The sequence below is a fragment of the Haliotis rubra genome, unplaced genomic scaffold (genome assembly GCF_003918875.1).
Source record: "Haliotis rubra isolate DU_JTF1 unplaced genomic scaffold, ASM391887v1 Scf263, whole genome shotgun sequence".
Lineage (NCBI taxonomy): Eukaryota > Metazoa > Mollusca > Gastropoda > Lepetellida > Haliotidae > Haliotis > Haliotis rubra.
Genome location: NW_025766703.1, coordinates 195,133 through 210,572, shown reverse-complemented (window position 1 = coordinate 210,572; position 15,440 = coordinate 195,133). Strand labels below are relative to the sequence as shown.

At 40.7% G+C, this 15,440-nt stretch overlaps 1 protein-coding gene across 1 annotated transcript in view; it reads left to right on the top strand.

Annotated features, from left to right (window-relative positions):
• Positions 1-15,440, top strand: part of LOC124280255 (sex peptide receptor-like) — a 128,988-nt gene that overhangs the window by 88,495 nt on the left and 25,053 nt on the right. The window lies entirely within an intron of this gene.

Genomic DNA, 15,440 nt, shown 5'->3' with positions numbered 1-15,440 from the left:
ACAAATGCTGGGTAAATCTCTCACCATCTGCCTTTATCACCTCAGGCAAATTTCTGTTGCTTGAGTGTTTGTTTTTCACTTCTAGTGAAAAGGTTTGTTTCTTCTAAGATACTCTTTTCAGATTTCACTTTATCAAATAAAAAGGATACAAGAGCTTTTGATTGCCATTGACATATGTCAGAAGTACTTTGTTTGTGGAACGTTGTTGGAAGAAGAGGCTGATTTTTTTTAAAACAAGAAACTTCAACAACTTCTTTTCAAAACAAATCAATTGTTTCTGGAAATGTTACGTATGTCTTGCGTCCTATTTAGTGGCGGAAAAAAAGTTATTTTGCTTAAAACAGAGTTGAGTAAAAATAAAAAAAATTCTGAAACTTTAAAGAGCATCAGCGTCTATGCGCCAAGGGGTCAAACATGGCCAGGAACAAACATGGGCAGGCGGTTTTGTGTTCAGCAAAACGCAATATATGTATTCTCTTTTCTACACCATTAAACACTTATGTATCGCCATGTCAATAAGGCAGCCATTTTCGGTTGACGCATCTTTACTATGGGCTCGACGTTTACGTGTGATGTCAAACTGCCACATTAACACCCCAGATAATTAAGTTAAGGAACAAGCGTTTGTTAGCATCCAGGAACGACGTCTCGCGAACCCCTCAATTGTGCTTCAACGTCAGGTAACGTGCATACTGTTCAAACATGGCTCCGGCAGTCGTGCAAGCGTCTGCATGCGGTTTTGACGACGCCTGCGTTACCCAACATCGTCACTGTTTGGTGAAAGTGTAAAGATACGGGGTGACGTTACAACTCCGGTGTGAGCAAAACGGACAATTGGTATTGGGTAGACTGCCGGGACAGCATCGTCCACGACCATGTTCTACTCTTATTACAAATACAGAGACGTGACGTCTACACGCTGCAGTATAATGACCACCCACTTGTTGCACGTGTTGCAGAAATTTTTAAAGGCACCATAATATTGTTGAACTACCATAACTGGTTGTTTCGTCACACCTCTCCCCATAAAAATGTCTGGTGTGAGAGGAAACGCAAGAAAAAAACTTGCGGTAACGTTCCGTCTGTTATGCCTATTTTGGGTTGACATTTGAAAAAACACAAACACAACCTTCTGAAATTCCTCTTCTCTCATTATTCCGAGTCGGCGCTGGAATGAGCCGGTATTCAGATTACAGTGGAGTTAAAATTGGATGTATTGAAAATGATCCTTCTAAAACACCACAACATGATCAATAGGCACATAATCACCGTTACTTTTCCTGATGAGTATATTTACAAAGCAATCTGAATACATACGATCCTACAAATATGTCTAAAGCACACATGGATGTGTCTCGATCTTCGGGCACCTGATCACTAATGGAACTATTCATAAATTCAAAATCAATAAACCTGACTTCGTCAAACAAATGCTGGGTGACAAGTTTACACCCTGAGTATTAGACAGTGGCTATAAATGCACACACAAGTCTGCTAGCTTTTCTTCCTGACGACAGGATTTATAGGTATTACCTTGTATCGAAATGAAGTAAGCATGCTATCTTGAAATCAATGTAAGGATCTCTCGGTGTGAGCTTCGGAAATGATAGTGGACGCAGTTAATTCTTTAAGTCCTGGTTCATTATTTCTGGATGCCGCCATGTTGGCGAGAAACGTCGCCCGCCGCCACCAAGCCGTTAAAACTGTCCTGGTGGCATTTGTTTGCATGCTGAAAGTTGACAAGATCTGACTCATCGTCAAACACACCATCGGGATGTTTGTACCCCTGGGGACGAGATGATCTGTCTGTTTACGTCTTATCTGAGTAGGTTCAAGACAAGTGCGATGTTTACAAGTAGTTTTCGTGTGACCGAAACCAAAATAAAACCTAAGCCTTACACAGATGGATGGTTCACGCGAATGACATAGTGTATATAATGTCTCAATAAAACCAGAAAAAGAGTTTTGATTATGATTCTAAGCATTATTATTGCCGCAGTGTGTGTCATTGGACAGAAATCAGTTGCTACCAATTTCCTTGACTAACAGCCGATCCCAAATATAGTCATGTTGAGGATTGAATAAAACATCGTATACAATGTATACAAAGTCATCGTATCCCAATTGCGTAGATCGATGCTATAATTGTGATCACTGGATTGTCTGGTCCAAACTCGATTATCTACAAACCGCCGCCATACAGCTAGAAAATTGATGAGTGCATCGTTGAACAAAAAAGTCTCCTAATTGGAAACAAAGGACACAACATCACAGAAGATACATTGAAATGGCCTGACAGACATCCATTGATTGACCATTAGCGCCCTTGTCCAGGCAAACATATCGGACATCTATTTGCCTTTTCATCTGAGAATGTGATCTCTGTTTCAGGTTAATTTGAAATCTCACTTTCGACCTTTGATATATACATTTTATAATTATCTCCATCAGGAAGATGGATTCAGGTCTGAGAAGGGTGAATAAGGTAAACAAAGTACGATTACAGGTAGATACGTGGTTGCTTGTCTCAACCAGGACTGACAATTTAATGTCTTGCAGTGAGTGAGTGAGTGAGTGCGTTGCAGTGAGTGCGTGAGTGAGTGAGTGAGTGAGTGAGTGAGTTGGTGGGTGGGTGGGTGAGTGAGTGAGTGAGTGAGTTAGTGAGTGAGTGTTTAGCGTCACATCGGCAATACTTGATCCATATCGTGACGAGAACTGTTTATATATTAAAGATGAGTACATCTAAAACATAAAAACCTGTCGTCGATGGAGAGTAAAACTGGTCGTGTATCACAGATATTAAGTAAATAGTAGTATATTGCTATTGAATAGAACAATAGCAAATAGAGACGGGCTGTACATTCCACAACAAGTGAAAGTAGACCGCAACCATGGACCATGGGGACTTGCATGTACGTTGGATTTACAGCATTCCATCAGGTATTGACAAATTTTGAGCAAGTTAGCCATCCATAAAAAGAACAAAGATTTAACGATTAAACAGAATAAATAATACTTGTATGAAATTTGGGTGATCGAGGAATGAGAGAGATCCGCGGTTGATGTAGTCGTTATTTGGACGTTGATGATGGTGTGGTCGGGATGTTTGTTGGGTCGTTCTGGCGCTTTCACTGGGTTTACCCAATCAAATGCATTGTTCAAGATACCAAATCCGTTAAAGATGTGTTTCCTTGTAACATTGTCCTGAAAGACAAATTTCTTCTTCACCCACGGAAGAGATCTAGATAACTAAAACGATATTCTGTCGTTTTAGTCGGGCGACGGGGTAACCTAGTGGTTCAAACATTCGTCCGTCACGCGGAAGACCCGGGTTTCATTTCCCCCTTATGTACAAGCCCATTTCTAATACCCCCCAACAACATAATACTGGAATATTGCTAAAACGGCGTAAAAACCATACTCACTTTAAAGAGGGACACGATAGCCTAATCGTCTGAGAAACCACCGCAAAGTCTGTGATCGAGGGTTCGATTCCCGATTTGGTACGATCATAGTTAATATTCGAGTTTGTTCAGCACCATATCCGCTGATGGGGTTCACTAATGTGTCAAATGAGACATTCCAATCATATAGGATTCCTCCCGCATCAATCGGACCGCCCTTCATATTAATTAGAATACCATTCAAAACTGCATTAACTACAAAAAACTCAAACTCATCCCCAGGACCGCCTCGTCCTCCACCGCCTGTTTGTCACCCTCACCCCACAGGATTTTAATGGTCAACGCCAAACAAAGAGCCCCGGAGTCCCACGAAGAGGCCCAGAGTCTATAACAGCTGTCCAAATTAATCCAGCCATAATTTCGGTGAAGATGTTGTCTGGGCGCAGCTGGCTGCTACGTCTATTAAGTATATTGTATAATGATGAGTGCCAGACCGGAATCCGACTTGTATCACAGACCCATCATCCTCCTTCAGCAGCATCATCTGTGAAACATGTATCGATCTCACGAAGTCATTCAAATACTTAAGAGCGCAAATCGGTTCTAACTTTATTGACGATCAATAGGCAAGTTTTTAAACGTTTTGTTGAGAATGGATACCAAATGAATTATGGCTGTGAGGTGTCGTCTTTGTAGCAGGAGTTTCATGTACTTGAGACGGGAGAATATGTTTCAAATGGTTCGAGTCAACACAAGTCAATCAGTTTTCAAAACGCGCACGAAATTGTACGAAAAATCAATGGCGTTCTTTCATCTTTCATGATAGATATGTTTTCAACATCGTCACCGCCATTACATGAGATAGTGGCATGTTCATTAAATATTTAGATGACAAGCAATAGCATTAAAACGACGAGTGTATAATGTCACGAATGCAATGCCTGTGGCATCGAATACATAAAACGTGTGGACACATGACAAAGTAATTCCAAACAGAAAGGTCACAGAGAAACAAATGTTTATTACCCCTGGGATTTACAAACACGATTTACAGGTCGTGATGATGATTAGTGTAGCTGTCGAATGTATAGCAGTTTGCGATCCTTAAAACACATTGGGAAGCCAGCCTTTTATTCAAACCATCCATATTTGTCCGAATGGACTGACAGTTGTCATTTATGCATGTCTGCATTATCGTGAACTCACGTTTCAGTTGAAATATATATGAACTTCCAATTGACTGAACTATTTGGTGTGATTTGGCAGACTATGGTTTCAAATATTTACGACAGCATGTGTGACAGGGAACGAGTAGTGGTCGACCTCCGTTACACGGACATATAAAAATTGTTGCAAAAATGACCTCCCGTGTGAGCTTGCATAATTCACAAAATGTTCTGGGTTTTTTTTCCAGATGGTTTCCACCAAATACTTTTTGTCAAAGTCCGTTACAAGTGAAGAGTTGTTCACTCAGTGACTGAACTGATACATGTAATTGTCTAATTTACGATAAAGAACGGTTTGGGGCGAGTTGCAAAACGATGTTTCTAAAACAAACCCGAACTCTTGGCTGTGCTAAACAGCAAAATCTCTGCATCTGTCATCGTTGTTTTTTCAAACCATCAGATATGTTTTTAGGTTTTTTAATAATAAGCACAATCACCTATCTATGATCTGTTCAATCACCTATCTATGATGACTTGATTGACCCGTTAAGGTCCGGGTTAGAATGAACCTTCAGTAACCCATGCTTGTAAGAGGCGACTAACGGGATCGGGTGGTCAGGCTCGCTGACTTGGTTGACACATGTCATCGGTTCCCAATTGCGCAGATCGATGCTCATGCTGTTTATCACTGGATTGTCTGGTCCAGACTCGATTCTTTACAGACCGCCGACATATAGCTGGAATATTGCTGAGTGCGGCGTAAAACTAAACTCACTCACTCACTCAGATTTAATTGTGTAAAGACCGCCGTCATATTCTTGAAGTATTGTTGCCAGGCGTTTCATTTTTTGCATCTTCGCGAACACCCGGTGTCAACACTGATTTCTTAACTTTTCTCATCAATATATTTTCGCTATTTTGCCTCACATTCAGTGGAAACCATTTCTAAATAAGTTTGAGACTGATGACTTGCTACCGTTGACGTTTGAGAATGAGATGAGAATGTATGCATGTTATTGGTTGTGGGAATTCTTACTTACAACTGGGACAAACATGAACACAAGTGACAAGTAAAAGGTTTTATCGTCAGTGTTTTGACCACCCTCGTTACTAGTAAATGCTTTATTTTTGTCACAGCCATCGACTCTTGGGTCCATACAACGAGTCATAAAAAGCAGCAATGGTTGGTTTGTCGGTAACAGCTATCACCGTCTCCTCAGCTCTGTCGTCAATGAGAGGATGGCTGAATCAATTACAACAACAAATATCGCCGGTTGACTGGCAATTTACTTAAATGGGACTCCTCCGGAAGTGACATCCTTAGACACCGGAAGTGACGGTGTTGAAGAAGGAAGTGATGCGGTTGTATTCTAAAGTTGATCTCAAATGGAACCCGGCATGACTAGGGATCATTCAATTACTGGCAACAAGCATTCTCACTCGAACAATCGACGATGTCGTGCGATACGTGTCGTCTCAGTCGGAGTGTACAGAAGAACCAGACGGTGCTTTCCTGCCATGTGTCTCTCAGTATCATTCTACTGAGGTGGATGATGAAGTCCGATCTGGCAGGCCTCTCACCTGAAGGCTCTTTTGGTTCTTGTGTTGCTCCAATACACCTGCCGTCAATAGTTTGTGCGGCGTAAAACACTATTTAAAACATTCCATTACAACCTGTACACATGCTGAATAGTCTCCTGATGCCATGGTGCTCATGGATGCGTGATTGTTTGTCGTTTATTCCAGCAACCACACGTCAGTCTTTAAATAATCGAGTTTGGTCCAGACATTCAAGTGATTGACATCATGAGCATCGATAACTGTAAATTGGTTTGCATCAATCTTGTCTGTCTAATCACCCTCTAGTTTGCTTCTTATGGCAAGCATGGGTTGCCGAAGATGACAATGGTTCCACAGGTCGCTCCTTAATATCTACATTGCAGTAGAGTGGTCTGTAAAGATAAGCATGAGTTGCTCAAGACCAGTTCCACCCTGGATCACGGGGTAAGAAGATGTCTTGACACGATTGCACATGGACGGATTTTGAAAAAAAGTACAAATTATGTGTTAATTTTGAATTATTCTGTTGAGTTCAAATGCAGAGATTCTGATGCTTACACATAACGACATACATGTGAGGAATGTTTTCATTTACAACGCAGAGGAGGCCAGTTGAGTGTCTCGCCTTCAGAAACACCACGAGAATGCTCGTGCTATATGCATATTCAAATGCGTCCGTAAAATAAACAAATGACCTCTTCAAAATATAGATTCAATAACTGCCTGGATTTTTCGTAGCATACATTTCCGTAGATCATACATCCTTATCATAGTTACCTGCCCTGAATTCATTCACATTGAATAAACAGAGTTATTTCCCTTCTATTCAAAGAATCACCAGAGTTACCTCCAATGAATGTCCGAATCGTAACAAAGTGACGTCACCGGATTCCCAGGAGCACTAGCAGAGTTACCTCCCCTTATCTTACAAAGCATAAGGAGAGTTACCTACCTGAAGTAAGTTCCCGAAGCATGAGCCCAGTTGCTATGGAGGCCTACCCAAATGGCCTACGAATATGTCACGTTGGATTGTTCATTGAACGACTGCTTGGATGAAAGTGTTTGATTACAGTCAGTTTCTCACAGACGGCACCCTGTCCGTGGCCCCTGCCTATTGCTTAATCATCAGATCGGGAACAGCCAGACAAACATGGTAGACAACACCCCGCACACATAATTGGATGGGGCAAGTCTGCGTTATGAAGCAGAACTCGCTAGACAATTATAACTCCGGTATAACCGGCGTGAGTATGGGCGGCTGGCGGGGACCAGCCTACGCTTGTTTGTCCGCTATTAGTCCTAAGACCTTGAGCACATGGACGGTATTTTGGTCATGTTAAACTTCCCTGTGCGCCTGGAGATAGCGTACTCCCCATAATCCGAATCCCCAAATTTATGTGCTTAAGAATGAAGTCTTGTCTGTCTTTCTGATTAGAAGTTGATTAACAGACATTCTTAAGCCTTTGGCCTGACTGGGCATCTGTTTGTGTTATTTTGAATATGTCTACTGGTGTTTTTTTCCACATTGACAACCGCCTAATAGCTAAATTGCGTCAAGAGTGTTATTTCATTGATTGATTGATTGATTAAATAATTGATACATTAATTGATTGATCGATGGATGGATGGTGGGATGGATGGATGGATGGATGGATGGGTGGATGGATGGATGGATGGATGGATGGATGGATGAGTGGGTTTTGATGGATGAATGGATGGGTTGATGGATGGATGAGAGTGAGTTAGTGAGTGTGGTTAATAAAAGTTTTACGACGATTTTAGCAATATTCCAGCAACACCACACAGGGGAAATGGGTCGTCGTCGCGACGAGCAAACGCAGCAACCACCTGAAGACCAGTAATCACACTAAAGACCCAGGATCGATTCTCCAGACGGGTACAATGTGTGAAACCCATTTCTGGTATGACGCTAGCATATTGCTAAATGCGCCGTAAAAACGTATTCACTCAGATACTGAATAATCTGCCCAGACACAATGTATTTTTTGCGATCGGGTCTTGTTTTGGGTAACTGTTTTGCAAACTCCAGTCAAATATCTGTGGGGAAGCAAGGGAGGAAAAATTGTAACCAATTCGGAATCGAACCTTACCTGTTGACAACCTAACCATAACCTTGGCGTCCTTATTACGTTGTGTTTTACAGGGATCAGCTAGAAAATCGATTTAAGATTCTACAAGTGTTGACCGAACTTTAAAACTATTTCATTCCTCTTGAAAACTGTGCATTGACAATTTCGGTGTAAAGAATCATCTCTACAATCGGCAGTTGCATGTTGTCAGATTTTGAAATGAAATAATTGAAAATAGTTACTTTTTCACAAAAGGTGTTTAGAAGTCGTGAGAATTTCCATTTAAGCCTGAGTATGATGTGTTGGTTTAGGAGAAGTAATCTGCTTGGTCTATAATGAACCAGATCAGAAGTGGGTTGCTGTCCACGGCATTAGTGCATACGCTTGTCTCGCGGGCACGAACAAGTACCACAAAGCCGACCCTCTCACACTGCGTGATCCCGCGAGATCTCGCGACAGTTGGTCTCTGAAACGCCTACCAACGCGAAATGGTCATATGATACTGCCGAACTGTATTCCGTTTATGAAAATAATTTTCAATTGGCCACGCAGCGCAGCTCGGTGTGCAAGTAACCCGCCATTCCATGCCGCCATGGCACACGCTAGATGTGCATGATGAACAATATTAACTTTGATTAGAAACAATGGCGGCCAAACTGACGACGAAGAGGCCAATGCTCTAGACATCGACATTTGACTTTCCATACTCTTCGTCACGCTACTTCCAAATAAGGGATAACTGGGAGCCTGGATGCATTGAGATTGGTTTGCGATTGCTGTGATACGAGGATAGTTTCACGCTATGAATATATTTTACGCTGGCATATTATTCTGTGGCCTGTAACTGTCACCCCAAATCCCCGGATGTCTCGCTGATTTCTTGTTCGTGCCAAATAGGTCACATCTGGTTAACCCGGATGTAAATAGACTCCCTTATCGATGATATAGTTGGACAGCACCAAAAAACGAATTATGGGTAATCCTGTTCTAACATGGTTGAAATAATCACTTGTCCGATTTGGTGTCGCACTCTGCCCTAGATAGATATCTGTTGATTGGTTGGTTGTTTGGCTGGTTGTTTGGATGTGTGGTTGGTTGAATGGTTGGTTGGTTGGTTGTATGGCTGGTTAGTTGTTTGGGTGCTTGTCTTTTTTGTTTGTTTCGTAGGGTGGTTGTTTGGGTGCTTGTTTGGTTGGTTGGTTGGGGTTAGGTTGGGTTGACTGGTTGGCTGGTTGGTTGGTTGGATGGATGGTCGGTTGGTTGTTTGGGTGCTTGTCTTTTTCGTTTGGTTGGTTGTTCGTTTGGGTGTTTGTTTGATTGGCTGGGCTTGAATCGGTTAGTTGGTTGCTTGGTAGGTTGGTTGGATGGTTGGTTGTGTGGCTGGTTGATAGTAGTTGTGCATTTTGTTTGTTGGTGGATTGGTGGTTATTCGTTTGGATGGTTGGTTATTTCGTTGTTCGGTTGGCTGGTTGGTTGGTTGGATGGTTGGTTATTTGGTTGTTCAGTTGGCTGGTTGGCTGGTTGGCTGGTTGGTTGGCTGGTTGGTTATTTAGTTGTACTTCAACACCACAGTCAACATTTCTGCGGTATGAAGGAAGCCTGTAAGCCACCGATTCTGGACAATCCAGTGCTTGATATCATGAGCAACGATCTGTGTCATCAGCAAACTATTACATGCAACCAACCAATCACAAAGCCTGACTGCCCGGTTCAGATTACGTCGTTACTCATGCTATCAACCACTGGGTTTCTAAGTCTAGGGGCGGTGGGGTAGCCTAGTTGTTAAAGCGTTGGCTCGTCACGCCGAAGACCCGGGTTCGATTCCCCACATGGGTACAATGTGTGAAGCCCATTTCTGGTGTCCCCGCCGTGATGTTGCTGGAATATTGCTAAAAGCGGCGTAAAACCAAACTCAGTCAGTCAGTCAGTTCTAGGTCTAAGTCTCGAATGGATATATTGAAAGTCGACGTGACTTTACAACTGGAATATCCACTTGGTCATTCGAGTTTAGTAAATGGTGAACACACTGAATGCCCTAGGGTGTGGTGTAATATCTGTGATTATGTTTCGAGCTGAGGAAACTACAGAGCTCAGAATCTTAATATTTCAAAGGAGAATGTATCGGTTTCAGAGAGATCTCCCAAGTCATCTCATTCAGAGGCTTTGTCCACACAAATATTGATATTACCATTTTTAATAAAGGTGCCATTATCTCTTCAAACTGTCTTCTGACTCTGTCAGATGTTTACGATATGAGGATTAGCTTCTCAGAGGACTGATGTCATTACGGAGTCTCATGTTATACGAACATAAAATTGCTTTCAAAGAGCAAAAACATAATTAAGTGAAGATTATTAACTCGATGTACTTTTCTTATACTCCATGATGAATTCTATACAAGAGGAGTTCGAACGATATTAATCCTGAGAGAACTGTTACAGGTAAATTCATCCGAAGTGATATATTCACGTAATAATTAGTCAATGTACAGTGTTATTATGAAAACGATTTTGTCATTTGACTACAGTTAACCTGGTTGATGGGTATTGCAACACAGGAGCAGATTTCCAAATAAGTCTCATCCACTGGATCCGCTCAGGTTTTGGAAACAGCGAGAAAGAGTTAAATTGTGTTTGCATCAGAAATTAAACGTTTCGAATTTCCTTCAAATTTGTTGGAAGCTATTGGATGACTTTTCAATATTCCCCTGGGCTTAAGTGAGATCATGCTGAAGTAACTTTGTGTGTATGCCTAACTTGTGCGCGCGTGCGCGTGTATGTGTGTGTGTGTGATAATTGTGTGTACGTGCGGTTCAGTGTCTGGTATGTGTGTGGTTCTCTATTCCATGTTTTCAATGTTTGTGTGTGTGTGTGCGTATGTGCATCCGTAAGTGTGTGTGACGTAGCTGTGAGTAGGTGTGACCGTTACTAAGAGTGTATGTGACCGTTACTAAGAGTGTATGTGACCGTTACTAAGAGTGTATGTGACCGTTACTGAGATTCTGTCTTTCTGGATGTCCGAAACGCTGATGGAATCAGATATTGCTAAAAATAGCATTTCACTGCATCATCCCAGCAAATTGCCTACATTATTCTCGCTTTGTTGTGCACCAGTCAGTATCAGACGGGAGGGATTCAAAGTACAAAGCCATGAAAATAACAAATTTCTACTTCACGAGCCGTTCTATTTCGATATTCCTCGAGTTTAGAGGAGCCATGGAGGAAAGCAACATCACCCATTACACTTTATTTCGTTTCGCTGGGAATCCGTCTTTTACTTTGCCCTGCTTAACTTTATATCAATCTGAAGTAGTGTCATCGCTTGTTCCTTTTCACATCAAGCGAAGTGGGATGGCTTTCTCGGAGGCAATTTGCAGTCTAATCACTAAGCTTTGCCAGGACACAATTAAGCTCGGAAAATGGCATATTGCCATAGTTACAATAAATTGAACCCTACCAATTTGCAGTATTTTGGAATTATAGGCAATAGCTTGTGGTTGTCACTTTTAAGCAGGCAAATGGCGGAGTTGTATAGTCCCGCAGCAAAGGAGAACAGGCCCGCAGAAAAAAATAACTAAATCAGACTCGCAGCTACGAAAGCCGGACCGCAGAGATGGTAATAAAAGCAAACCATACCGATACGATGTCCCCATAAGCAGTCTAACACTGCTCATTAAAGGATACAAAATAGGGTTATTGCAAGTTAGTTCACGGGGAGCTACATTATAATGAGGCCGACTAATTGATGTCAAATCGCCTGGCGGCGAAAGGTTATGTCTTTTTCAGCCCCTTCTGGCGATACCACTGACGCACATCTCAGTAGTCGAAGGATGGTTAGCAGAATGTTTGCTTCATTCTAACCAGAAAATACCTTCTGAAAGAGATACGGACATTTTATTCCTTTTTTTTTTGCGTCATGACCTCTTTACGTTTCTTTACGCCTATTTAAGTTTTAGATTTTTTAACTCTTTAAAGTTTAAGTTGATTTTAGGCGGTAGCTTTGGCAATAACATCAAATTCGAGTTTAAAGTGTGACATGGCGTTTGACGATTAAATATACGAAACCAACATGTGGCAGGTGCAAGGTGCGGAGGAACCGTGTGTTTATGTTTAAATTAAAGTAAACACACCTGAAGCAAGACTTGTTTAACACGAGTGTTTGTTTTGTGAAACCGAGACATACTCATTTCAATCATTTGGTTGTGAAAATATGTCCCCACCAGACAGTCATCTTTTGAATGGTATAAGTTTGTATATATATATATACTCATAGAAACGAATAAAGGAACACATGAAAGAACAAGTGTTCCTTTACTCTTTTCGAGAATTCCACTCACAGTGTAATCCAAAAACCTGGAAAAGAATAAAGGAACACTTGTACTTTCATGTGTTTATTCGTTTCTATGAGCATATTAGTTGAAAACTAAATATTGACCTTTACACAATCAATGATAATAATTTGAGAATATTTCCTCTACCTGCCGAACAATATTGGTTAAGGATATTTACCAGTAGCGGTGTTGGGGAGTATGAAACCTCATAAAAAATGGTTAAACATTATTTCAAGTGTTACACTTGGCTTTCGATAAAAGCTATGCATGTTTCATGTATTCTGATTGATTTTCATTAATTATCGATCAGATATTACTATACTTTCAAGTGGAATGTACCCAGTTGTACAGAAACTACTCATCTCAAAATAAAAGCCTCAAATTAGCGATGTTGTCCAAAAAGCGAACATGCACGTTGTACAACACTGTTATATTTTTTTCAAAATTCACTTGATTGAAAACAATTTAAACATAACAAAAATCTGAACAATTATTCATGTTGGTTGGTATCTTAGACACTTTATAAACTTTCTTTATTTTCGGCACAAATTTAAACTTTACGTTTAAAATACGGTAGGGGTCATATAGGTGCAAATCCATCTCTTGCGCTATTCTTCGCGGAACTAATTCATTTTTGCATAAAAAGCCAAGTTACACATTACGTTTTTACAAACTTTTAGTAGAACGTTCAACTTTCAAATCCGTAAAAAAAATGAGAGTAGTTTTTTTACATTTTATATTCAGAGCGTCAAATGACGATATATTTGTTATGGCTATAACGAGAATAAATACGAAATGGTTGAAGTGGTTTGTTATTGTAGACATTTGGGTTAAGAGGATAGTCTGATTAGTGCACTTTGATAAAAAATCGGACACCGCTTTACCGCCATGGTTATCTGCATGCACAGAATGTGGCGCCTATTTATAGCTCGTACACCGACTCTCCTTCATCAAATGTGTACATATTAATCGTCCCTCTGAAACCACTTCATCAATGTATGCATGCATGTTTACTAAAATAAGGATCCCCATATTCGTTCAACAAGCCATAAATCAATGTTCAAAATGGCCGCTATCACGTGACCTACAGTGCCAAGGCAATTTTCATTTGAATAAACGAAGGTAATTATACACACTACTGGCACATACATGTATATATATACATATACCTGTATTTCGCAATGCATCATATCAAGTTAAGCAGCATATGCGTCAGAAATAATGGCTAATTGTATTTAATATCAATATATCATATCAAGTTTTACAAATTCATAACGCATTAAATAAATATAACAGTTGCGTGTGTGAAAGAAGTAATAGATCATATCGCGTGTAACAAAATGTTAGTGGTTTAAATATGTTATTGCATGAGTGTATTAAACAAGGAATATATCATATCAACTTCATGTTTAGTTATAATGCAGTAATAATATCGATACGGTTAACTAAATATGAAATATATCATATCAAGCTTAACAAAGCGATTATGCATTAAACATGATAGATACGCGTGTTTACTGCACAATACATCATATCAAGTTTAACAAACTAATAATGTACTGAATATAATACATGCGTGTATAAAAATCCTGAATATGTCATATCAAGATTAACGACGGAGTGTGTGAGTTTAGTTTTACGCCGAACTCAGCAATATTCCAGCCATATGGCGACGGTATGTAAAAAATCGAGTCTAGACCAGACAATCCAGTGATCAACAACATGAGCATCGAACTACGCAATTGGGATACGATGACATGTGTCAACCAAGTCAGCGAGCCTGACCACCCGATCCCGTTAGTCGCCTCTTACGACAAGCATGAGTTACTGAAGATTAATTCTTACCGGGTCTTCACGGGTCAAGAGTAACGAAATACTTCAGGGAAGTCCTCACAATTGTCCATTCAAACCTTTCTCTGGGCATTTTCAAGTATTATGTGCAGAGTTGCGTCCTTTGGACACTCCGGAAGGCTTTGATGGTGGGTTGGAATCCCTATTGTTTGTTTTTGGATTCAGGGCAGGATATGTCGCGAACACCTGGTGTCATCACGGGTGTTCTGCTATCTATTCATGTAAATTATGCATTCATGTATTCTTGCCTTTACACCTAACAGAATTTATTTGTCGGGATAGTCAAGAGTGGTTATTCTTTTTTTCTCTGGACCGCCTCCGTGGTGTAGTGGTTAGAGTGTCCCCCCGGAGAGCGGAAGGTCGCGGGTTCGATCCCCGACCGCGCCATACCAAAAGACGTTAAAATATGGTACTTGTTGGTCCCTGCCTGGCGCTCGGCATTAATGGGTACAACAAGGACTGGTCGGCTCGGAGTCAGTATAATGTGTCTGAGTGGGGTATTCATGCTTCACTGCGGCATGGTATCTCAGTGGGCTAGCACTATAAAACCAGCTTCAGTCTGGGCCAGTACAAGCAGCCGCACATACACATACACACGCACGCACGTCGTCATATGAGCGAAATATTCTCAAGCACGACGTTAAACCCAATTTCACCTCACCTCACCTCACCTTTTTTCTCTGATGTGCTATATATATTTACACATGGAACTTAATTAAGCACATCCTAACATATTTTATGTTACTGACTTATCGAATATTCAATCTTGAATTGTTACGATGACTATTATTTGAACTGTATTCCCAACTTTAATCGGTTTTGCTAAGTCAATCGTCAAAACAACATCCCAATATGCAGTTAAAGCACACTACCCACGATTGTCTAAAAAAACAACCTATTAACTCAATGCGGTTAACTGTATAAAAAGCCAAAACTTTTTAATGATTTTATCAGTATATGTTATGTACAGTGGCAAGAAGGAGACTACCAGAAGCAAGAAGATGGCAAATTATTGGAATGCACGACACCGGGATGTTAT